This window comes from Rhinoraja longicauda, chromosome 4, assembly GCF_053455715.1.
Source record: "Rhinoraja longicauda isolate Sanriku21f chromosome 4, sRhiLon1.1, whole genome shotgun sequence".
Lineage (NCBI taxonomy): Eukaryota > Metazoa > Chordata > Chondrichthyes > Rajiformes > Arhynchobatidae > Rhinoraja > Rhinoraja longicauda.
In genome coordinates, this window is record NC_135956.1 from 16,057,866 (window position 1) to 16,085,031 (window position 27,166).

Consider the following 27,166-nt stretch of genomic DNA (forward strand, 5'->3'; position numbering starts at 1 on the left):
GGGTCCTAACCCGACCTCAGACTTAAGATAGATAGACACAAAAAGCTGGAGTAACTCAGCGGGACAGGCAGCATCTCTGGAGAGAAGGAATGGGTGGCCTATCGGGCCGAGACCCTTCTTCTCTGTACAAACCAGCATCTGCAGTTCCTTCCTACACACATCCTACACAAGTTGACATCAGTGGCCAGAGGTTCATTCTTATGGAAGCCATGTTCTCAAGATGTTTAATAGCTTTCTTTGATGCAATAAAAACCAGGGGAATGCATTTTGGAATACATGATGGTAAACAGGATGGAAACCTTACTTACTGTAAGCTTCTCAGAGAAAGATGGGCTGATTTTAGGGTCGATTTAAAAAAAAGCATTGTTGTCAAGGTCAAGGGGGAAAGATATAATAGGAACCCGAGGGGCAACTTTTATTTTTTACACAAAGGGTGGTAGGTGTATGGAATGAGGTGTTGCAGGAGATAGTTGAGGAGGGGCCATCACAAAGTTTAAACAACATTTGGACTGGTACATGGATAGGATAGGTTTAGAGGGATATGAGCCAAATGCAGGCAGATGGACAGGGTTGCCAACTGTCCCGTATTACCCGGGACATCCCGTATGTTGGGCTAAACTTGTTTATCCCATACGGGACCGCCCTTGTCCCGTATTAGGCCCGGGGAGGGGGAGTTGTGGGCCCAGACGCCATAGGCTAACGGAGTGTATTCGGGGAGCTGGGCCGAGTGTGTTCGCCTAATGGAGGTTGCGTTGCAAACCGGCTCCTGGCCCGCCGCCATTGGTGGAGCGGGAGCATGTGGCGGCTGGCTGGGTGAGGTCACGTGGGGCGTGGGCAGTGACGTCACCTTGCCCCGTATTTGGGAGTTAGAAAGTTGGCAACCCTACAGGTGGAACAAGAGTAGATGGGACACGATGGTCAGTGTCGGCAAATTCCGCTAAAGGGCCTGTTTCCACACTCTACAAGTCTATGGAGAAATAACCTAAGAAATAATCGAACTTGGACATGGATAACACTTGATAGTTTGCATAGACATGATGGGCCAAATGGTCTGTTTCTGTGCTGTGTGTCTCTAACCTGAAGTCATCATTGAAACATTGAAACTAAAATAGTAAAATACTATTGTAAACAGGATTAACATTGAGCAGAGCAATTTTGCTCATAATCGTTTCCTAGTGCCTGTTGGAAAACTTGTGATCTTTCTTTCTCCCCTACACTTCATCTTCTCACTTCAAAACTTCACAGCGAGCGTCAACAGCTATCCAATGTGCAGCTTATTATCGTCATTGTACCGATGTACAGTGAAATGCTTTGTTGTGCATGCAATCCAAAGATCAGGTAATATTCTACTGTAATACAATCAGGTCAAACAATAGACAGAGCAAAGGGAAAGAGACAGAGTGCAGAATATAGTCAATGGCAACAGAGGGAGTCCCTGCAGCAGCCTGGGGCTTACCAGGATCGGGAACTGCTCCAGTAGACCAAATGCACGGGTGGATCAGACTTTGGACTTTGGAAATGGTGCCAAAACATGGTGGCGCCTGCATGTGTAAATATGCAAAAAGAATCTCGCTGTGCAGTTGCGCAAATAAAACACTATCCAACCACATTATTTGTTCCCACTGATAATTGCGATCTCATGCCACACGTTCGCCCATGGATCTACAATGCCATGTTTGCCCATGGATGCCCTGGTTACAAATAACTTCAACTTCCTAGCCTCGGGATCATTTCCAGCAATTGCAACTAACCTCTGCCACTGCTCATAGTTTGCCACTCATGACCATAGAGTCACAGAGTGATAGAGTCATGCAGCGTGGAAACAGGCCCTTCGGCTCAACTTGCCCACACCGGTCAGCATGACCCATCTATACTAGTTTAGTTTAGTTTAGAGACACACCATGGAAACAGGCCCTACGGCCCACTGTGTCCTCGCCGACCAGCGATCTCTGCATACCGACACTATCCCCACACACCAGGGACAATTTACAATTTTACCACACTAATTAACCTGCAAACCTGTACGTCTTTGGAGTGTGGGAGCAAATCTGAGAAAACCCACGCAGGTCATGGGGAGAACATACAAACTCCGTACAGACAACACCCGTAGTCAGGGTCAAACCGGGGTCTCTGGCGCTGTAAGGCAACAGCTCTAACGCTGCACCACGGTCCCACCAAACCGTGTTTGGCCCATATCCCTCTTCCTCCATATCCCACATTTGAGGGTGATCTGAACACCATGCTTCAGGAAGTACCAGATTTTATTTTCTGTTCTTTCTGCTACTCAGGTCTCAGAGGGGCCTTCAGAAACAGGAGAGTAATTCAGTGAAATATCCATGGCGCTAAAATACAGTGAAATACAGAGGGTGTCACACGAGTTTCAGCTTTCAAAACTACCAGCCTGCGGTGAAAATCACATTCCAATTTGTTATTTACAAGGTGAACTGTTTCTCTACGTAATAAACTGTGAATTCTCTCATGAAACCTGCTCAGACTGTTACAGACAAAATTGTATTGTCACAGGGGATGCTGTCTTCAAATTATCAGTTCAGTTCTTCATTCTGCATAGCAAACCGCAAGGGAACAAACTACAGAGTGTTATTTGGTATAATTTCCTCCACTTTTTCAGAGCACCATTATGCTAAATACATTAAGATGATCCACTTTGCCAATTTTCATTCCCATCAAGAAATTTCCATTGATTGCTATTCAATTTATTCTTTGGGGTAATGTCTTGTTTATCAATTCTGTTTGTTACAGTGGGGGAAAAACTATTTAATTTGAGTTTTCTTTTGAATCCAATTCTCCCATTAATTTCCTGCGCAGAGTGTTTCTGGGAATAACTCAATATGTTAGAAAAGGAATTTTAATTAGGTACAACTTAGCAGATATTTTTCTTTGTGTGTGGTTGAATCTCATCGTGTTTCCAATTGGATGCCTATCAGCCTCCCTCCCACATGCTAACTTCCTGCAGTTCAGTATTCCAAAAATGCAGCAGAGTTGACAATTGAGTGAAAACGTTGAAATTCAATCACAGGGGATGGCGATTTCTCAGTGCCAAATGCCAGAAAATCAATAGTCTATGGGACTGAAAGCAACTGCAACCATTTTCTCACTGAATCTCGTCACTCCATCTCGTCACTAAGGTGGCACAGTGGCGCAGCGGTAGACTTGCTGCCTTACAGCGCAGGAGACCCGGGTTCGATCCCGGATACGTGTGCTGTCCGTACAGAGTTTGTACCTTCTCCCCGTGACTGCGTGGGTTTTCCCCGAGATCTTCGGTTTCCTCCCACACTTCACAGACGTACAGGTTTGTAGGTTAATTGGCTTGGTGTATGTGTAAATTGTCCCGAGTGTACGTAGGGTAGTGCTGATGTGCGGGGATCGCTAGTTGGTGCGGACTCGGTGGGCCAAAGGGCCTGCTTCCGCCCTGTATCTCTAAACTAAACTCCAGAAACTCACCCAGACACTTCTACACATGGACACAAAGTGCTGGCGTAGCTCAGCAGGTCAGGCAGCACCTCTGGAGAAAAGGAATAGGCGACGCTTCGGGTCAGAACCCTCCCTTCAGACTCTGAAGAACGGTCTGAAGAAAGGTTCTGACCTGGAATGTCACCTATCCATTTTCTCCAGAGGTGCTACCTGACCCACTGAGTTTAGTTTAGTTTAGAGATACTGCGTGGAACAGGCCTTTCAGCCCACCGAGACCACACCGGCCAGTGATCCCTATACACTAACACTACCTTACACGCACTGGGAACAATTTACAATTCTTTTACCAAGCCAATTAACCTACAAACCTGTACATCTTTGGAGTGTGGGAGGAAATGCAGGAGTGAGGGAACCAATTATAAAAGAAGAAATTGCGGAACATTTGGATAGCAGTAAAAGGATCATTCTGAGTCAGCATGGATTTACAAAGGGGAAATCAGGCTTGACTAATCTTCTGGAATTTTTTGAGGATGTAACTAGGAAAATGGACAAGGGAGAGCCAGTGGATGTAGTGTACCTGGACTTTCAGAGAGCCTTTGATAAGGTCCCACATAGGAGATTAGTGGGCAAAATTAGAGCACATGGATTTAGGGGTAGGGTGCTGGCATGGATAGAAAATTGATTGGAAGACAGGAAACAAAGAGTTGGGATTAACGGGTCCCTTTCAGAATGGCAGGCGGTGACTAGTGGGGTACCGCCAGGCTCGGTGCTGGGACCGCAGCTATTTACAATGTACATTAATGACTTCAATGAAGGGATTAAAAGTAACATTAGCAAATTTGCAGATGACACAAAGCTGGGTGGCAGTGTGAACTGTGAGGAGGATGCAGGGTGACTTGGACAGGTTGTGTGAGTGGGCAGATGCATGGCAGATGCAGTTTAATGTGGATAAATGTGAGGTTATTCACTTTGGTGGTAAGAACAGGAAGGCAGATTATTATCTGAATGGTGTTAAGTTAGGAAATGGGGAAGTACAAAGAGATTTGGAACGGGAACTGATTTTGGATGATCAGCCATGATCATATAGAATGGCGGTGCTGCCTCGAAGGGCCGAATGGCCTACTCCTGTACCTATTTTCTATGTTTCCATGTTGACCCTGAACGCTGGTCTCTTCTCTCCACCATCACTTCCACCGACTCCCAACAGCACTGTGAGCTTAAAGAAAGAAAAGCAACCGCTGACAGACCTTACCCTGATCTTTTTTATTCCTTCTGGTGTTGCATGCAGATAAAAATATCCAAAAGCCTTTCAATAGTACTTAATGCCTTGGGGCTCACACTGTCTACAATGTTCATAAGGTCAAACTTCATTAATGATAGAGCAGAATTAGGCCATTCGGCCCATCAAGTCTACTCCGCCATTCAATCAAAAGGACTGGACAAGCTAGATGCAGGAAAAATGTTCCCAATGTTGGGCGAGTCCAGAACCAGGGGCCTCAGTCTTAGAATAAAGGGGAGGTCATTTAAAACTGAGGTGAGAAGGAACCTTTTTCACCGAGAGAGTTGTGAATTTGAGGAATTCTCTGCCACAGAGGGCAGTGGAGGCCAAATCACTGGATGGATTTAAGAGAGAGTTAGATAGAGCTCTAGGGGCTAGTGGAATCAAGGGATATGGGGAGAAGGCAGGCACGTGGTATTGATTGGGGACGATCAGCGATGATCACAATGAATGGCGGTGCTGGCTCGAAGGGCCGAATGGCCTCCTCCTGCACCTATTTTCTATGTTTCTATTTTTCTATCACAGCGAATGGTGGTGCTGGCGCGAAGGACCAAATGGACAACTCCAAATGGCAGGAGAATGGGATTAGGAGCGAAAGATAGAACAGCCATGATTGAATGGAGGAGTAGACCCGATGGGCTGAATGGTCTAATTCTACTATAACTTGTGAACTTGTGTGCTCCAATAATATGCAAAAAAAACCCTCAACTTTATCTAGGTCAAAGCAGTTAGCAGGCACTTTCTGAACCACCGTACATTTGCACCTTCTCCGCCACAGATGTACTGATATTGCACCACAAATACAACACAGCAACTTGTCAAAGCTGCACCATTACCACCTCCCAATGTGTGACATCCCACACCAGGATGGACAAACGCAGGGAAATGTAAAGTCTAGACCAGAAACATCACCTATTCCTTTTCTCCAGAGACGCTGCCTTACCCGCTGAGTTACTCCAGCTTTCAGTATCGATCTTCTCTAATGTTTAGTTTACTTTAGTTTAGAGATACAGAGCAGAAACAGGCCCTTCGGCCCACCGAGCACGTGCCGACCAGCGATCCCCGTACACTAGCACTATCCTACACACACCAGGGGCGATTTACAATTTTTACCAAAGCAAATTAACCTACAACCCCGTACGACTTTGGAGTATGGGAGGAAACCGGAGCACCCGGAGAAAACCCACGCGGTCACGGGGATAACGTACAAACTCCACACAGACAGCACCCGCAGTCAGGATTGAACCCGGGTCCCTGGCGTCGTGAGGCAGCAACTCTACCGCTGCACCACCGTGATGCTCTGCTATCATTTTGCAGATTCCCTTCCGGTCACATTATCCCAAACTGGAAATACAGATATGGTAATACTGATGAATGATCTCGGCCCAAAAGGTGACCTATTCCTTTTCTTCAGATGCTGCCTGCCCCGTTAGGTTACTCCAGCATGTTGTGTCTAATGCAAATATACCAGTTCCTCCATTGTTGCTCCAGACCAGGATTCCCAATAGCCCAACAGCCCATTAGGATGTCTTGATCAAAGTGACGTCAGTTGTTCATGGCATTTACCCAGTACCACCTTCTCATACAACATTGCGAAAGATAAAACATATCTACAGACTGTCAATGAACAAAATAAACTGTCATTTGCTTTTGCAAGCAATATTATTGGTAAGATTCAGATGCAGGCTTCCGTTGAAAGTTTAACGTTAGAACTACAGCGAAAAGCTACTGGCGTACATTAACTACATATTCGCTGAAAAGTCAGAACCATTATGATCCATTAGCTAATTGCTCAGTGCAGGCTTTTTCCTGTGCGTTACCCAGTTTTATACACAGATAAATTACTCAAGGAAAAGGATGAAAGCATATCTTAGATGCTATGTAATAGAATAGTGGAAGAGTCGAGGACCAGAGGCCACAGCCTCAGAATAAAAGGACGTACCTTTAGAAATGGATATTCTTAACGTGGCGTTTGACAGATACCCAATTAGTACGGGTGTCAGGGGTAATGGAGAGAAGGAAGGGGAATGGGGTTGAGAGGGAAAGATAGATTAGTCATGATTGAATGGCAGAGTGGACGATGGGCCGAATGGCCTAATTCTGCTCCGAGAACTTATGAACAGAGAATAGTACAGAACGGGAACGGGCCTATGATGTCTATTCCAAACAATATGCCAAGTTAAACTAATCTCCTCTGCCTGCACATGATCCATAACCCTCTGTTCCCTGCATTCCATGTGCCTATCCTAAAGCCTCCGAATGCATGAGAAAAATGTTTCCATCAGAAACCTACCCAGCATTCTGTATGTGCACCTGTACGTTCAGTATCTAAAATATTGTCAACTATAAAGTAGCAAACATTTACAATATTCACTTTCTTCAGTGCAACTTAATTTTGTTGATTTAAGCATATTCCCATGTTAAAAACACCATGTTTTCACTTCAGAAAGCTCATGAATTCACTTTTCTTTGCATCAGATAGCAGGCATTGACATACAGATAGAAGTCTATTAATTTCTCGTTGCATTTTCTCGCAAAGCTGTAGTATTTTGATCATTCTGTTTTGCCAGATTACCGGTATCTCATTGTGTCATAATAGAGGTGGCATGGTGGTGCAGTGGTCCAGTTGCTGCCTTGCAGCCCCAGAGACCCGGGTTCGATCCCGACTACAGGTGCTGGCTCTAAGGAGTTTGTACGTTCTCCTCGCGACCGCGTGGGCTTTCTCTGGGTGCTCCGATTTCCTCCCGCATTCCAAAGATGTGCAGGTTTGTAGATTAATTGACTTTGGTAAAAATTGTAAATTGTCCGCAGTGTGTGTAGGATAGTGTTAGTGTGCGGCGATCGCTGGTCGGTGTAGATGGTGGGCCAGAGGGCCTGTTTCCACGCTGTATCTCGAAACTAAATTAGAACATCAAAGGCATAAAAATTGTGTGATCTTTCAGGCAGATTTTGTTTTAATCTAACCATCAAGGTGCATCTTGTTAATTTTTTTTCAGCAATGCGGAGATACTTGCATATGTTTTAATATAGTTTACTTGCAAGCTATTCGGTTGATTCAGGAAAACCAACTCTTCCACAGTAAAGATTCTCCCTGGGAACTGAAAGCTTGTTCCGTAGCCTCAGGTGTTAGCTGTTCTACTGACAAAGTTAATTCTAGATTTCTTGCATGCGTTTGGGTCAAAGGTCCAGAATAAAGCTTCCAAACTCAGTGAGCTGCTAGTTTACTTTTCAATTATAAAAGGAAAGCAATCTACTGTGCAAGGCCGAGTTCATTCTATTGTTGAAATAATATGCTCACAGTTCAGTTTAGTTTATTGCCACGTGTACAGAGGGTACAGTGAATAGCTTTTTGTTGCGTGCCAACCAGTCAGTAGAAAGAGAATACATGATTGTCAATACAATCCATTTACAGTGTATGGGTACATGAAAAGGGAATAACGTTTAGTGCAAAGTAAAGCCAGTAAAGGTTAGTCAAGGATAGTCTGAGGGACATTACAGTGGTACAGTATGGAACGGTACCAAATATCTGGCTTACAGTGCCTAATTTGTAATGGAAGTCCAATCCGAACTCACACAGCTATGTACACACTTAACACGGGAAGCCCCTCTTTCCACACTCTGAATAACACAACAGTTAGGGTGGTACGGTGGTGCAGCAGTAGTGTTGCTGCCTTACAGTGCCAGAGAACCGGGTTCGATTCGGACTACGGGTGTTTGTCTGTACAGAGTTTGTACATTCTCCCTGTGACACATGGGTTTTTCTCCAGGAGCTCCGGTTTCCTCCCACACTTCGTAGGTTAATTGGCTTTGGTAAATTTGTACACTGTCCCTAGTGTTAGTGTGCGGGGATCACTGGTCGGCGAGAACTCTGTGGGCCGAAGGGCCTGTTTCCATGCTGTATCTCTAAACTAAAAGGTTACATCTTTTAAGGTTTTGAGTGGAGCTTCCCATGACATAGGGTCGGGCTACTTTGGTTCCCCACTTATATACATGGCGCCAACTCCTAAGTCAATGCAAATTGGCCAAATTGGCAAAAAAAAGAGCCTCGTAAGTGGGGTCAGCAGATGGGTTTTAAATCATACAATAGTTCCGTTTAGTTTAGAAATACAGTGCGGAAACAGGTCCTTCAGCTCACTGAGTCCGCGCCAACCAGCAATCCCCACACATTAACACTATTCTACACACACTAGGGACAATTTACAATACAATACAATACAATACAATATATCTTTATTGACATTGTACCCAGGGGTACAACGAGATTGGGAATGCGCCTCCCATACGATGCAATAATTTAAGTAATTTAGACAACAGCAACCCAACGAAACAAAACAATTGTAACAGTTTTTAGACAGGGTAAAGTGCAAGTTGATCTATGTGTTGTGGCCATCCGGCTCAGCAGGACCGGTTCATAGCAGCTATGGCCCTGGGGATGAAGCTGTTCCTGAGTCTGGAGGTGCGGGCGTAGAAGGCCTTGTATCGTCTGCCCGATGGAAGGAGTTCGAACAGACTGTTGCAGGGGTGTGAAGAGTCTTTGTGGATGCTGGTGGCTTTTCTGAGGCATCGTGTGTTGTAGATGCCCTCCAAGTCTGGTAGCTGTGTTCCGATGGCCCTCTGAGCTCTATGGACTACCCGCTGTAGAGCTTTCCTTTCTGCCTCCGTGCAGCTGAGGTACCACACAGGGATGCCATGCGTTAGGATGCTCTCTATGGTGCAGCGGTAGAAGGTCGTCAGCAGCTGTTGGGGTAGACCAGACTTTTTCAGTGTTCTTAAGTAGAACAGTCTTTGTTGTGCCTTCTTGAACAGCGCAGCAGTGTTATTGGACCATGTTAGGTCCTCCGAAATGTGAGTGCCCAGAAACTTGAAGCTGGACACTCTCTCCACACTGTCCCCGTTGATAGAGATCGGGGCATATTCCCCGTTATGTGACCTACGGAAGTGACATACACCAAGCCAATTAACCTGTACGTCTTTGGAGTGCGGAAGGAAACCGACGATCTCAGAGAAAACCCATGCAGGTCACGGAGAGAAAGTACAAACTCCATACTGGCAGCATCCGTAGTCAGGATCAAACCCGGGTCTCCGGCGCTGCAAGCACTGTAAGGCAGCAACTCTACAGCTGCGCCACCTGGCCGCTCTTAGTTCATAGGTTGATGAAAATATGCATGCAATCAGAAAAGAGACTGATCAAACTTAAGAAAGACACAAGGTGCTGGAGTAACTCAGCGTGTCAGGCAGCATCTCTGGAGAAAAAGGATGGGTAACATTTCGGGTCAGAACCTTTCTTCAGACTAAAACTAAGGCGAGCAAGTATGAGATATGACACCTAAAAAAGAAAGAACATTAAAAAACAGCTAACCCTTGAAAAGGGAATTGAAAACCAAGGATGAAGTTGAAAGAGACCCAAAGATAGACACAAAAAGCCTGAGCAACTCAATGGGAGAGAGGAGGAGAACTTCTCCAAAGTAGGCCTACCTTGAGGAGATTTTGCAGTGGAGCAGACAGAATGTGTAGGAAGGAACTGCGGGTGCTGGTTTAAACCAAAGAAAGACACAAAGTGCTGGAGTAACTCAGCGGGACAGACAGCATCTCTGTAGTGAAGGAATGGGTGATGTTTGGGGTCGGGACCCTCCTTCAGACTGAGGGTCTGGGGAAAGGGGAACGAGAGATATAGACGGTGATGTAGAGAGATATAGAACAAATGAATGAATCACAGAAGGGGTGCAGAGAGAGAGGATGTTGCAGAATTCTCAGTGGAGAGAGAAGAACTTCTTCAAAGTAGACATACCATGAGGAGATTTCACAGTGGAGTCTCATTAGGTTTGATGATTGCATGTTTTGGCGATAATGACCCATTCGATGTTACACGATAAATAGCCAAACTGGTAGAAACTGATAAGAAAAACAAGGTGTGATTGAACTACAGTGTAATTCCTCATGTATTGTGGAGAAACGCAGTGACCGACCCACAAGGGAGGCACTCAGTGTTGGAGAGAGTGCAGAGAAGACCATTGAAACTGATCCCTTATCTAGGAATTCCCTTGCCTGCACTTTCCAGCCTATTATCCATCAGTTAAATTTAATGTGGTTCTTGAAGCACATGGAATGGATTTGCAGATGGACCAGAGCGAGTCATTGGAATTTAACAGCAATTTTGTGCAGTAATTGGCATGCTACACTGGGGTCTGCAATGTATAAACTTAGATGAGTCAAATGGCCTAATGTATCCTTTCTAACTTGTGATGTTAGAGAACCTATTTGATTTTTCATACATATATAAACATCACATTTTTGCACCGATTTACTCTCCTATAATTTCTCCACAACTCCCACCAACATATCTGCAATTTTATACAATAAAATACTTTTGTTTCGTTTAGAGGTTATTAGGTCATAAGTGATAGGAGCAGAATAAGGCCATTCGGACCATCAAGCCTACTCCGCCATTCAATCATGGCTGATCTATTTCTCCCTCCTAACCCCATTATCCTGCCTTCTCCCCATAATCTCCGACACCAGTACTAATCAAGAATCTATCTATCAATAGACAATAGACAATAGGTGCAGGAGGAGGCCATTCGGCCCTACGAGCCAGCACCGCCATTCAATGTGATCATGGCTGATCATTCTCAATCAGTACCCTGTTCCTGCCTTCTCCCCATACCCCCTGACTCCGCTGTCCTTAAGAGCTCTATCTAGCTCTTTCTTGAATGCATTCAGAGAATTGGCCTCCACTGCCTTCTGAGGCAGAGAATTCCACAGATTCACAACTCTCTGATTGAAAAGGTTTTTCCTCATCTCAGTTCTAAATGGCCTACCCCTTATTCTTAAACTATGGCCCCTTGTTCTGGACTCCCCCAACATTGGGAACATGTTTCATGCCTCTAATGTGTCCAACCCCTTAATAATCTTATACGTTTCGATAAGATCTCCTCTCATCCTTCTAAATTCCAGTGTATACAAGCCTAGTCGCTCCAGTCTTTCAACATATGATAGTCCCACCATTCCGGGAATTAACCTAGTAAACCTACGCTGCACACCCTCAATAGCAAGAATATCCATCCTCAAATTTGGAGACCAGAACTGCACACAGTACTCCAGGTGCGGTCTCACTAGGCCCCTGTACAACTGCAGAAGGACCTCTTTGCTTCTATACTCAACTCCTCTTGTTATGAAGGCCAACATTCCATTGGCTTTCTTTACTGCCTGCTGTACCTGCAAGCTTCCTTTCAGTGACTGATGCACTAGGACACCCAGATCTCGTTGTACGTCCCCTGTTCCTAACTTGACACCATTCAGATAATATTCTGCCTTCCTATTCTTACCACCAAAGTGGATAACCTCACACTTATCCACATTAAACTGCATCTGCCATGCATCCGCCCACTCACACAACCTGTCCAAGTCACCCTGCAACCTCATAGCATCTTCCTCATAGTTCACACTACCACCCAGCTTTGTATCATCTGCAAATTTGCTAATGGTACTTTTAACCCCTTCATCCAAGTCATTGACCTGGCCTCCACAGCCTTCTGTGGCAAAGTATTCCACAGATTCACCACCTTCTGACTAAAGAAATTCCTCCCCATCTCCTTCCTAAAGGAAAGTCCTTTAATTCTGAGGCTATGACCTCCAGTCCTAGACTCTCCCACTAGCGGAAACATCCTCCCCACATCCACTCTATCCAAGCCTTTCATAATTCAGTACGTTTCAATGAGGTCCCCCCTCATTCTTCTAAACTCCGGCAAGATTCAGGCCCTTCGACCCACTGAGTCCACATCGACCAGCGATCCCCGCACACTAACATGATCCAACAAACTCTAGGGCAATTTACAGTTATACCAATCCAATTAACCTACAAACCTGTACGTCTTTGTAGTGTGGAAGGAAACAGGAGATCCCGGTGACAACCCATGCATGTCACGGGGAAAACGTACAAACTCCATACGGACAGCACCCATAGTCAGGATCGAACCCGAGTTTCTGGCACTGTAAGGCAGCAACTCTACTGTATCCAGACTAATCCAAACCAATGGAAATTGAATGGGATCATGGTATGTCCGGTCCACAAGTTGGAGTCAAAGGAAACAGGCGCAAGTGTACATACAACTGGTCACACACGAGGACATAATTTACACCTTTTCCCCCCGGCACAAAATGACTCAAGTGGGTGAATGTTGGCTAATCAAGTCGGCTAATCTATAATATCTACACAAAGACATTGCTCAAGTGCTCAGTACTCTGAGGCCCAATGGATCAGGCTACAAGCACTTGCCCAGATGTGAAGTTGATGTCATATGTACACGGAGCATGGTAGCATGTGCAGAAATTATGTTTTGATCAAAACAACTGCTCCAAAAAGTACTCTCGGTGTTTTCGTAAAAAGAGCTCTGGCTCTGATGTGTCGGAAGGAACTGCAGATGCACAAAATGATGGACACTAAACTAAACTTTGTGCTGTTGTTAAAGGATGTCCGATGGTCCTTGTGCTGTACAGCTATCCTAGTCTTTGTCATACTGGAGGTTCCACGGTGATACACACAAAAAGCTGGAGTAACTTAGCTGGACAGGCAGCATCTTTGGATAGAAGGAATGGGTGACGTTTCAGGTCGAGACCCTTCTTCAGTCTGCCTATACTCAGTCCCTGGTGACAAGCACTGCTGTGGAATTTGTTTCCTTTGACAAATTGAGGCACTGCAGGAAAGGCTCTTTGTCGCCAGGATCTTCTAAAATATCACCCATCAGTGCAATTCAACCTAAAAAATGAACTGAGACTCAATTGCTGCATGTTAGTGTTAGGGTCCTTCAGAGAATACATCCCTGGTATATATGATTCTCACGTTGCCTCGGCAAGGCCAGCAGCATAATTAAGGACGAGTCGCACCCTGGCCACTCCATCTACTCCCCTCTCCCATCGGGCAAAAGGTACAGAAGTGTGAAAACGCACACCTTCAGATTCAGGAACAGTTTCTTCCCAGCTGTTATCGGGCAACTGAATCATCCTACCACAACCAGAGAGCAGTGCCGAACTACTATCTACCTCATTGGTGACCCTCGGACTGCCTTTGATCGGACTTTACTGGCTTTACCTTGTACTAAATGTTATTCCCTTATCATGTACCTATGCACTGTAAATGGCTCGATTGTAATCACATATTGTCTTTCTGCTGGCCGGATAGCATGCAACAAAAACTTTTCACTGTACCTCGGTACACGTGACAATAAACTGAACTGAACTGGTTTACCCATGGCTCTGACTTAATGTATAACGTGTTCCTTATCTTGTGGGTGAACAACGAAGAAGAGGAAGAAGTTGAAACCCTCTAATTGTCATTTTTCTTGATATGTCAGAAATTCATATTGCACACGTTCAGGTCATCACTTGTGCAAAACGTACAAGAGAGAAATGATGTGCAAACATGAACAAAATGCCTGATTCGCACAAAACAAAACCACAATTAATTTCTAATCCAGTTTCTAAATTTTAATAGCTTAATGCCTCTTCAATCTTCCAGCCAAATTACTTTGGAGATTCTGACATGGTTAATCAGTCTTTTTTATTCAGAATTTTAAAGTTTCATCAAGTTTCCACAATGCGTAGATTTGACAGGAATTTTTGACCAAGCACAAATTGATTACCCTACAGGAAACAGTAGTTTGCTTCAACGGAGAATGGTAAATATCCGATTCAGCCATTAATTGGCTTACACTGTCAAAAGAGGCAGCATTTTCAGAATACTGAAGCTACCGATGAAACAGAAGGGTTATTACATGCCCGGTGCAGTAACCTGAGATTGAAGGCCAATTTGTTTTTCCCCTTAGGTAATTCCCTGAGCATAAAATATTCTAAATAAGCTATTGCAATGCAAACTAATATGGGCCGCTGCAGAAAGTCAGGTCACAGAAGATAAAGCTCCAGTAAAAATAGACCTATTTAAAATATCTTGGCATGCAAAAATATTCCTCTCAAAGCAATTATAATAAGCCAAAGTTAAATCCGAAAGGTTAAATCTAGTTACTTATTGAGACTGCAAATTATTAAGTTAAATTAAATTCTATACCACGACAACTTCCTAAAAAATTTGAACTTCAGGACTAAACTTTATCACTTGCCATTTGTGTTTCAGTGTTGGAATCGATTCCCTCACCATGGCCGTCACTCCACACTTGATAAACACGGATGATTCCTACACAACTCTGCTCAACGATGCCGCCAAAGTTTGGTGACTCTTAGGGTGCTGGTCCCAGAGATAGATCTACTATCCCCCGATACAATCACTCCAGTCTTTGAGATCTTGTACTTCCACTTGTACATCTGGCACTATTTCTAAATGTTCTAGTTTAGTTTAGTTTTTGCACAAGCCCTTCGGCCCACTGGGTCCGCGCTGACCAGCGATATCCGCACGCCAACACGGTCCTATACACACTGGGAACAATTTGCAATATTTACCGATTGCCAATTAACTGACAAGCCTGTACGTCTTTGGAGTGTGGGAGGAAGCACACGCGGTCATAGGGAGAACGAACAAATTACACACAGCCAACACCCGAGTTCAGGATCGAACCTGGAGCTCGGGTGTCGTGAGGCAGCAGCTCTACCTGCTGTGACATTGGGCCACCCTGTTGTAGTGCTGCAACAGGACATTGCAACACATGCAGGAAAATTGGGTTGGGAGGGAGAGATAGATCAGCCATGGTTGAATGGCGGAGTCGACTTGATGGGCTGAAATGGCCTAATTCTACTTCTATTCCTTATGACCTTATGACATGTGCTTCTTGATAACTGCGAAATGCTACAGTTGAACAAAAGCATTGTTGACATTGTTGGTGTTGTGGACAAAATTGGACAAAATTGTCTTTACATCAGTTCTGCTGCCGTTTACAACAACATGGGTTAGGTATAACAATATCCATCACAATCCTGCTATCAGAAAGATGGGCCTCCTCCACTGTCAGAGTGAGGCCATGCGCAAATTGGAGGAACAGCACCAAATAGTTTGCTTGGGCAGCTTACAACCCAACGGTATAAATATTGATTTATCTAACTTGCATCCCCTATCTCTCCGTCCCCCCCCCACCCTCATCTTCATGCAGTCCCACTTAGTTTCACTGTTTGTATCCACTCCAGTTATCACCTTCCCCACAGCCAACAATTGACCATTGTGGGCTCCTTGATCATCGTTGCCGGCTTTGATTTGTCCTTTTCATGCCTGTCATTCTTCTGTCCTTTTCATACCTCTCCTTTCCCTCTCCCCTGACTCTCAGTCTGAAGAAGGGTCTCGACCCAAAAGATCACCTATTCCTTTTCTCCAGAGAAGCTGCCTGACCCGCTGAGTGACTCCAGCATTTTGCGTCTGTCTTTGGTCTCACTGCTTCCAGACTGCAACTCCATTGATGGTGGCAAAGTTGTAAATAACTGCACCACAGGACTCTTATGATTTAACATTTTAATTTACACAATAAAAGACTTACATTGTCACAGTATTATTCCATCCAATTGTATCAACTCAATCCTGATGTACCATTCTTGTGTGTTCATCTAAATTTCTAATGCAATCAAAGATGATCTAATTACGATATATTCAAATAGCTTCTTACATTCTCGAATTAGAATATGGATGTGATATTAATATTTCATGCTCTGCTGTAATCATAGAGGCAGTCACTGAGAATTGTATGTGTGGTTTAGCCTATCATTATTCAAACTGACTTTATCAAAGAACTGGCTCCCACCAAAAGGAATGAATATTTTAAATATTTCAGAGAAGCTTAACCTTTGCAAATGTGTTGACAAATATTCCCATCTGTGCCTGCATTTTTAGTTTTAGTTTAGAGATACAGCGCGGAAACAGGCCTGTCGGCCCACCGGGTCCGCGCCGACCAGCGATCCCCACACATTAACACCATCCTACACATATTAGTGACAATGTTTACATTTACCAAGCCAATTAACCTACAAACCTGTATGTCTTTGGAGTGTGAGAGGAAACTGAAGATTTTGGAGAAAACCCACGCAGGTCAGGGGGAGAACGTACAAACTCCATACAGACAACACCCGTAGTCGGGATCGAACCCGGGTCTCCGGTGCTGCAAGCTCTGTAAGGCAGCAACTCTACCGCTGCTCCACTGTGCCACCCTGCATTATTTAATTGCTATTTTATTTCGGAGTCACGTGAGTGACTACGTGAAGACCCCGTCCAGCACGCGTGCGCGACATTAGCGTTCATGCAGTGCACCGCGACGAACGGGAGTTCAAGGTGCTCCCGCTACAAACTAAAAAGTCGGGCCGACAGGTAAGTTCTACCGTGGCCGTAAGTATTTTCTCTCTGGTCTGCTTTAGGTCCCAAGATGACCAAGACCAGAGGAAAGAAATTTGCAGTCGCCCCCGTTCGTTTTCCGTTGAGGAACGTTCTTTGGAGGGGGGGCAAGAGGCGGCACAACTACCGAGCCGAGCCCAGCACCGCTAGTGCAGCCTGAGCAGCGGGCTGGAGGTACCTGCAGCCAGAACCGGGCGGTAGTGTCTGGACGATTCGGATGAAGATGCTACACCGCTACACAGCGGCACTGGCAGCCGCCTAAGCCGAAAACGGCTTATGGAGCAATGCTCCAGCGAGATCTGCTGAGAGCAGCAGCAGACTCGCCAAGGGAGGGCCCAGATCGCCCAGGCACTCCCGCAGTGCCCTTTAGGGGCACTGGCCATTGCCTCACCTTCGTTTGAAGGCAGCATTGGCGACCAGGTCTGGGCTGGTCAAGAAGAGGGGTTGTTGGCTGAAGATGTCCGGAGTACGCAGAGTGTACAGGATCAGGAAGAGCTGCTGGGTGTGGTCAACCGCTACGTGGACATTCCACGAGGGGGTCGGCCTTTAGAGCCGAAACTTGCAGCCAGCATTGACCACCTGTCCTCAAAAACCCTACAAGAACGGGTGGTCAATGAGGCTCTTGAGCTATACACAGCCCCAGAAAATTGTACATCATTAAATGTACCAGCTGTAAACAGCCAAATTTGGGGACATTTGGGGCAGGAACCTGGAGTTGAAGCTCCAGAAAATCCTTAAACTGACTGCAGCGATAACATCATATGCTCGGTCCATTGATGGTGTGGACATTTCCACAAATCAGCAAGATACACTAGCTCTGCTGTGCACCACTCAATACCAGATAAATGGTTTACGGAAATTATCAAGCCTGCCCTCAACCCTAAGTTTGCGGGACTCTGCAAAACACCGGGTTCAGAACCTCCAATTCTGCTTTTTGGAAAGGATCTCCCAAAAAAGGTGAAAGACCTAGAGGAAGAATCCAAGACCTTTGGTCTCGTGAGGGCAGGCTTGGGACCGAGCAGACCTAACAAACCCAGGCGGCAGTACCTCACGGCGTCCACCAGTCATAAACCACCATATGGGACTGGTGAAAGCTCGGGGTCCGCAACCATTCCCCGTAAGCCTTTTAGGCCAGGGCCCAGAGCGGACCCCATGGAAAATGCGCCACCCCCCAACAACAACATCAACGTCAACAGCAGCCCTCTACAGCCCAGCAGACACCTCATCGTCCAGCGAAGAGGCAGAAGAAGAATTAACACCAATCACCATGGAGGTAGGTGGGTCTGGTACCTTTCGGCATATGAGCAGTAGGGACTCTATACTAACAGGGAGGAGATTGCACTTGTTTTTTGCATGCATGGGAAACCATCACTAATGACAAATACATACTAACCTGCATTCATGGCTATAAAATTGACTTTGTTCATGAAAACATTCCGCCAGTTCAGCACATACCCCAAAGGGTATTCACCCTCTCAGTCAAAGACAAACAAGAGGGTCAAGCTGAACTTGTGAGGCTACTAGCAAAAGGTGTCATTGAAAGAACAAAACATGAACCTTTGGAATTTGTGTCTACAGGGTACTTTCTAGCAGGCATTGATTTAAAAGATGCCTACTACTCAGTACCCATACACAAGGAGCACCGTAAATAATTAAAAATTTATCTGGATGAAACAGCTATGTCAATTTAAAGCCTTACCAAATGGACTAACCTCCGCTCCAAGGTTTCACTAGAAGCTTAAAACCCGCCTTGGCATTATTGACAAAACAAAAGCATATAGTCATGGCGTACTTAGATAGGGAAACCTTGGAGACAGCTATTTTGGCAGTAGCAGCCACCAAACGTTTGTTTGAAACTTTGGGGTTTGTCATACATCCAGATAAATCCAATTTTACACCGTCCACTACCATGGACTATCTTGGATTTACTATTGATACTGTTCGCATGGTTGTAACTCTGCCAAAGTGGAAAGCATCACAATTGGCACTATCATGCCACGAACTAATGCATAAACGTCAGCCAACCATACGGCAGGTAGCTAGAGCTATTGGTAAAATGGTAGCAGCTTTTCCAGCTGTACAATTTGGGCCTTTGCACTACCAAAATTTACAAAGAACAAAAGTGCACGCACTAAAGCAAAACTCAGGTCACTTTGACCGAGCATGTATTTAACTGCTGAATCCATTACAGAGTTACAATGGTGGACAAGGAACATTAGCCTCAGTTCCAGTCCCATAATTATCTCCAACCCAGTATTAACCATTCAAACGGATGCCAGTGCCTTGGGCTGGGGAGCAACTAACATGCTATCCAGCACAGGGGGCAGATGGACTAATTCTGAATCATCTTGCCTACAGACACGGGGTATCAACTATTTAGAAATGTTGGGTGCGTTTTATGGTTTAAAAGCATATGCATCTAATACGCATCATGCACATGTCCGGTTGCAATTAGATAATACCACGGTGGTGGCTTATATCAACCACATGTGTGGTATAAAGTCAATATCGTGTGATAAATTGGTCAAAAATACAGTGGCAGACACCAGGTCACGCAAATTTAACGATAACATCAAATGGATGTTAAATCCCAAAATATTTGCCGAAATTACAAAGCAAAATGGCACACCAGATATCGATCTATTTGCATCCAGGCTGAATCACCAGGTACCAACGTATGTCGCTTGGGAACCAGACCCTGAGGCAGCAGCAGTTGATGCATTCACGCTGTATTGGGGGAAAAATGTTCTTTTATGCTTTTCCTCCCTTCTGCCTCATCAGTCGGGTATTACGGAAGATTCAATTGGATTCCGTCCCCAGCAGTCCGGAATTATTAATCCACCCAGTGTCAGGCATTAGTCACCCGTGCCATGACAGAGTCAATCTCCTGGCTTGCAGATTCTCAAAAGACCTCTACTGGGCCTGGGACTGTCTGAGGACGCCATCAACATGATGACCGCATCCCACCGGGAGTCCACCAGGAGACAATACCTGACCAATATAAGGAATACTTACCTGGCAGGGGAGATACCTTGATCACTCAGGAGGTTTTCCCAGGACAAGGCTATCCCATTGCACTTCGGGTGTGCTGACGCCTGCGATGTCCCCAAATGCGCGATACTCGACTGCAAAATTTGTGGTAGTGGGGGACTGCGTTCGCTCTCTCCCCTGTTAAAATGGGAACGGTATTGCTCCAAAACAGGAACTACCTACACTACAGCGACACCCACCAGTGTTGTGCAATTCCTGGTTGGATTACATCAGGAAGGACTCAGCTACAGCGCCATAAATACAGCCAGGAGTGCGTTGTCAGCTTATTTGGTTCCAGCAGCAGGACAACTGGCTTTGGGGTCCCATCCACTAGGAATCAAAATCATGAGGGGCATTTTTAATACTAACTCCTCCAGACCAAGGTACACTCAGATCTGGGATGTCAGCATTGTGCTGACGTACCTTAGGGGATGGCCACCGCCCAGGGCACTCACGCTGGAACAACTTACACTGAAATCAGTCATGCTCATGGCACTAGTGTCAGCTTAAAGGGTACAATCCCTTCACCTACTGAGGCTCGACAGCATGACAGAGTCATTGGACTGTTTCACATTCCATATTCAGGGACTGGTCAAACAAACTAGACCAGGTACCACGCCTCCAGTCATGGAGTTCTGGGCATATTCATCTGAACCACGGCTGTGTGCCAAGACCACCTCGCCAATTACATAGACACAACATACAACTTAAGAGGGAGAGAAAAAGCCTTATGGATAAGCCACAAGAAGCCTCATGGTCAGGTGACGAGCCAAACCATTTCAAGGTGGCTCAAGCAGGTGCTTAAGTCCGCGGGAGTCAATACGAATGTTTACAAATCTCACTCCACCAGGGCTGCATCTACGTCGGCGGCTAGTCAAATGGACGTGCCAATTGACCATACTCTGGCCAGAGCAGGATGGTCCTCGGAAAGAACTTTCCAAAGGTTTTATAATAAACCGCTGGCGCAACCTGCTACATTTGCAGACAGAATTTTAGAGTCTGCAGATAATATTTAATTTGAGCCCTGGGGAGCTCTCTGTTTTTTGTTGTCATTAATAAACCTTTTTTGTTCACAAACAGGTTTCTTGATCGTGATAACATACTTCCTCCCTCTAAGGTCTTCAGACAGTGAGTGAAGCATGAGCTGGTACACGGTTCGGAATCACAGAAGCTTTGAAGTCTTCACGTAGTCACTCACGTGACTCCGAAATAAAATAGTAAGATTAAATGAGAACTTACCAGTTCGAAGTTTGATCTGTATTTTATGAGGAGTTACGATGAGGGACTACGTGCCCTCCGCTCCCACCCTTTTTTATACAGATCAACTGGTAATCAAGTTCTTATTTTTTCTTTACTATATTTATTTCAATCGTTGTGTTTTTTCTGTGAATCCACACCGCTGCTTTGAAGAATGTCGCGCACGCGTGCTGGACGGGGTCTTCACGTAGTCCCTCATCGTAACTCCTCATAAAATACAGATCAAACTTCGAACTGGTAAGTTCTCATTTAATCTTACTATTTTGGAAGGGTTCGTTGAACGTTCAATCTATGCTGGTTGGGTAAAGAAGCAAATTTGTTGTGGTTTTGCATTCATTGTGCAAAGAAGTCAGTCTGCAGGTTAATTGGCTTCGGCAAAATAATGTGCAATGTCCCGAGTGTGTAGGATAGTTTTAGTTTAGTTTAGTTTTGAAATACAGCACGGAAACAAGATCTTCAGCCCACCGACTCCGCACAGACCAACACTATGACCCCATACACTAACACTATCCTACACACTAGGGATAATTTACAATTTTACCAAAGGCAATTATCCTACAAACCTGTACGTCTTTGGAGTGTGGGAGGAAACCGGAGCACCTGGAGAAAACCCACAGAGGTCACAGGGAGAACCAACAACTTCATACAGAGCACCCGTGGCCAGGATCGAACCCGGGTATCTGGCACTGTAAGGCAGCAACGCTACGGCTGCACCACCATGCCACCCATCTACGCAGATCGCTGGTCGGCATGGATTCGGTGAGCCAAAGGACCTTTTTTCCACACTGTATCTCTAAACTAAACTAAATTCATAGAATAAATATATTTTGTTGCAACATATGCCAAGCTTTATTTGCTCCTCTCCATTATTGGTTATATAGCAACCTGTGTTTATGTGGTTAAACTCCCCCTCCCATTGCTAATCTGACCTTTCTGTCCATTGTCATAGTGAGGCCCAATGCAAATTGGAGGAACAGCACCTCATATTTCGCTTGGGCAGCTTACACCCCAGCGGTATGAACATTGACTTCTCTAACTTCAGGTAGTCCCTGCTTTCCCTCTCTATCCCCTCCCCCTTCCCAGTTCTCCCACTAGTCTTCCTGTCTCCGACTACATCCTATCTTTGTCCCGCCCCCTCCCCTGACATCAGTCTGAAGAAGGGTCTCGACCCGAAACATCACCCATTCCTTCCCTTCTGAGATGCTGCCTGACCCACTGAGTTACTCCAGCATTTTGTGTCTACCTTCGATTTAAACCAGCATTTGTAGGGTTTTTTTTCCTACACTCCTTGAATTTATTGGTGCTTCATTGACAAATCATAGGCAAGTAGTATAATTTTTGATTATTAATAACAATGAGCATATAATTTTAAAAATGGCAGTATTATGTAATGTTGTTATGGCAGACCTCCACAGGCAACAGCTCATTGTCAAAGGGGATACAATCTGTGCACAGTTGGTATACTTTACCTTTATAAAGAATCTCAATAACTTCATAAGTGATAGGAGCAGAATTAGGCCATTCAGCCCATCAAGTCTACTCCGCCGTTCAATCATGGCTGATCAATCCTTCCCTCTCAATCCCATTCTGCTGCCTTCGCCCCATAACCCCTGACACCCATACTAATCAAAATGACCTTTACATGACCGAAGAGTTAGAGATTGCAAAACCCAGGCATTGCTGCTTCCTAAAGAAAGTCAAAGTTTCTCGAGCCTCGATGCATAACGTGAGGCCATTTCCACTCGAGGCCACAATACCATTTCAGTGCATGACCTAGCGAGGTACCAGAAATATATTCCAATGATCTCATTAATGTTAGTATTTACTCTACATTGAAGTCTGCTTTCCACCACTAAATGCAGCAACAGCCTCAGTCAAAAACCGTCATATTACCTGCAAAAACCAGTGTTATTTCCTTCAGAACATCCTCAATTCCAAACAAATTGGATATATGCTACGGATCTAGATATAATATATTTCATACAACACATTCGAAGATAATAAATTAGTGCTGGCTCACTAAAAACACAGTGCCACATCATAAACTAGCTGCCTGCTTGTTAAAGTTAATTGTTTGCCAGTCACAGCCACTGATGAGAAGGCCATCGTTTGCAAAAGACTGTACTCCACTGGTTTGCAGCCACTGTCTGGAGTATAATACAAAGTGCTCTTTATTTGGTGGGTGGTGGATGAGGAGGCTGCAAGAGGTTGATAAGGGAAGTCTACTCCGCCATCAAGTCAACTCCGCCATTCAATGTTCCCAATGTTGGGGGAGTCCAGAACAAGGGGCCACAGTTTAAGAATAAGGGGTAGGCCATTTAGAACTGAGATGAGGAAAAACTTTTTCAGTCAAAGAGTTGTGAACCTGTGGAATTCTCTGCCTCAGAAGGCAGTGGAGGCCAATTCTCTGAATGCATTCAAGAGAGAGCTGGATAGAGCTCTTAAGGATAGCGGAGTCAGGGGGTATGGGGAGAAGGCAGGAACGGGGTACTGATTGAGAATGATCAGCCATGATCACATTGAATGGCGGTGCTGGCTCGAAGGGCCGAATGGCCTCCTCCTGCACCTATTGTCTATTGTCAATCATGGCTGATCTATCTGTTCCTCCTAACCCCATTCTCCTGCCCTCTCCCTATAACCTCTGACACCTGTACTAATCAAGACATTTTTTGCTCTCCAAAGAGGATTAAAGTATTAAGTAATGTGCAAATGAAAACAAGGGTGGAAACTGGAATCGTGTAAGTATGTCATTGATATCCATGTTATCCCAGCATCTTGTATTGGATTATTCTCCTTTTTCCTTAACAAGGAGCTTAATTGTAATTCAATTAATCACAAATACAGAGTAATTTATATAAAATCAAGACTGCTATTGGCAGTTTGCAAATAACAATCAAACAAATGTCAAATTAAAACATTGTCAACATTACCTACAATACACTCGCCCGCCCCCCTTCCCCCCCACCTTCCCCGCCTGCGGCAACCAGCATTCACAGAAGGCCTCCAGAGTCCCCATGGTTCCCACATGTTCCCTCTCCAGGGACACACGGGCACGGACGTAGGCCCGGAAGAGGGGCAGGCAGTCGACTCTGGCAGAGCCCTCGATTGCCCGCTGCTTGGACCCGCGAATGGCCATCTTGGCCAGGCCCATTGGATTATTCACAAAAAGCTGGAGTAACTCAGCAGGACAGGCAGCAGCTCTGGAGAGAAGGAATGTGTGAAGGTTTGGGATGAGACCCTTCTTCAGACTTTCAATCTGAAGGAGGGTCTCGACCCCAAACTTCACCCACTCTTGCTTTCCCGAGATGCTGGCTGTCCCGCTGAGGTGCTTCAGCTTTGTGGGTCTAAACCAGCATCTGCAGTTCCTTTCTCCATCATTGGATTAATCTCTGGGTGCCTCGGGTTTGAAAGCAGAAGCAAGGATATGTTTTTTCGAAAATAGGTCATTGGCATTGTTCTTCAGCCCTGGACAACATTAACATTCCAGCTGCACCATATACTCAACAGTACATAATCTTTATAAAATCTCTATCAATAAAGGCTAAGCATTTGTATAAATAATAACTAATAATACATTTCAAAAGGAGAAGATAGACTCAAAATGCTGGAGTAACTCAGCAGGACAGGCAGCATCTCGGGAGGGAAGGAATGGATGATGTTTCGCGTTGAGTCCCTTGTTCAGAGTGAGAGTCAGGGGAGAGGGAGAGACAGAGATAAGGAAGGGTAAGGTGTGAAACCGAGAGATCAAAGGGGACGAAGGTCAAGGATAATGTAGAATAGATCATTGTTAGCGAGGGGAAGCTGACAAACAAAGCATACAAAGATAAAATGTAATCAGGAGGACTGTCAGACCGGTCAGAGTACTAGGATGGGGGAGGGATGGTGAGCAAGGGAAGGCAAGGGTTACTTGACATTAGAGAAGGGTCTCGACCCGAAATGTCACCCATTCCTTCCCTCCTGAGATGCTGCCTGACCCGCTGAGTTACTCCAGCATTTTGTGATACCTTAGAGAAGTCAATATTCATCCCTCTGGGCTGTAAGCTGCCCAAGCAAAATATGGGGTGCTGTTCAAAATGAGAACATACAGGGATGATGTAGAATTGAACTGCATTCAGTTTAGTTTGGTGTGACGTGTACCGAGGTACAGTGAAAAGCTTTCTTGTTGCGTGCTAACCATCAGCAGAAAGACAATACATGATCACTATCGATCCATTTACAGTGTACAGATACATGATAAGGGAATAACGTTTGGTGAAAAGTAAAGTCATAAAAGTTTTGACCAAAGATAGCCCGAGGGTCACCATAGAGGTAGATAGTAGTTCAGCACTACTTTCTTGTTGAAGTAGGATGATTCAGTTGCCTGATAACAGCTGGGGAGAAACTGTCCCTGAATCTGGAGGTGTGCGTTTTCACTCTTCTATACCATTTGCCCGATGGGAGGCAGGAGAAGAGGGAGTGGCCAGGGTGCGACACGTCCTTGATTATGCTGCTGGCCTTGCCGAGGCAACACGAGGTATAAATGGAGTCAATAGAAGGGAGGTTGGTTTGTATGATGGTCTGGGCTGCGTCCACAAATCGCTGCCATTTCTTGCGGTCATGGATGGAGCTGCTCCCAAACCAAGCTGTAATGCATCCTGATAAAATGGTGCGTCTGTAGAAATTGGTGAGAGGTGTAGGGGACATGCCAAACCTCCTGAGCCTTCTGAGGAAGCAGAGGCGTTGGTGTGCTTTCTTGGTCATTGCTTCAATTCAGCCATATCCTATACACTACAAAATGGCGCCAAAATGGCAGCTCCTGCATATGGACTCAGTGAGCTGCTCTGTGCATACTGTACTGATTGTGTTTATGTACGAGGATAGACTTGCTGAGCTTTATGCAAAAAATGTATTTCACTGTACCTGGTACATGCGATTAATAAAGAAACCATTGAACCCTTTATTAACATGGAGCTCCTCCACCTTCTCTCTGTACAATAGATAACCTCGATAAAGCAACATGCATTTCCCCCCCAAGTTATTTTGCAATATCAACCCATTTTCTGAAATTATAAGTATTTATTTGGAAGAACGCATTTTAACGACAACACTTTCACTTTAGCGTGCACATCAAATTACAAATTCCGATTGGAATCAAAAATTAAATTACAGCAGTTCTATTTATATTGCTAATATGATTCCATTTGTACAATGTATAATTTAAATATATTCCAACTCACTTCAAATAGAGAGTCTATTTATTAAGTCACCATTCTGCATCACAATCTAATGCATGCCTCATTAGAAAAATGCCGGCTTCTATTTTTTTGCCTATTTAAAAGCAGTTATTTGTACATAAATGTACTGGAAGAAACACTTGAGTTTTGTAGAATTAATGCCTTTCTACCACGTCATTGCCACTTTTAATTCAAGAACCTGTCCTTGCTTTGTTGTCCTTCCATTCTTTCTTGAAACTCTGGAGAATTGTGTTATCATCTGCACAGGCAATACAATTATGGAAATGAATTAGATTCAGTGCCTTTTAAAAACCTGCAAAATAATTTAAGAAAAGGAAGGACAACTGGCATACAAGCAAAACGGAAAGTGTTGGAGGAACTCAGCGTGCCAGTCAGCATCTATGGAGGGAATGGACTGATGACAAATTGTCCTTCAGACTTCTTCTGTGCATTCCTACCTACCACAGAAGCTGCCTGACTCACTGAGGTCCTCCAGCACTTTGTGCTTTGCTCAAGATTCCAGCATCTGCAGTTCCTCGCGTCTCCAAGTTTACAAATCTCTCATGGAGACGAATGAGTGGTTTGCGGTCATCAAATGGCAAATAAAACTAAACGATAGCTTCATTTGTAAGCAGTTTT

The 27,166-nt window shown here is 44.9% G+C and overlaps 1 protein-coding gene and 1 non-coding gene across 4 annotated transcripts in view; one reads left to right on the forward strand and one right to left on the reverse strand.

Annotated features, from left to right (window-relative positions):
* The window catches only part of LOC144592603 (RNA-binding Raly-like protein), a 673,998-nt gene that overhangs the window by 586,486 nt on the left and 60,346 nt on the right, over positions 1 to 27,166 (reverse strand). The gene's annotated exons all lie outside the window — the stretch shown is intronic.
* Positions 20,035 to 20,198, forward strand: LOC144593257 (U1 spliceosomal RNA). Its single transcript, XR_013547233.1, has one exon. It is a non-coding gene; the product is annotated as a U1 spliceosomal RNA (small nuclear RNA).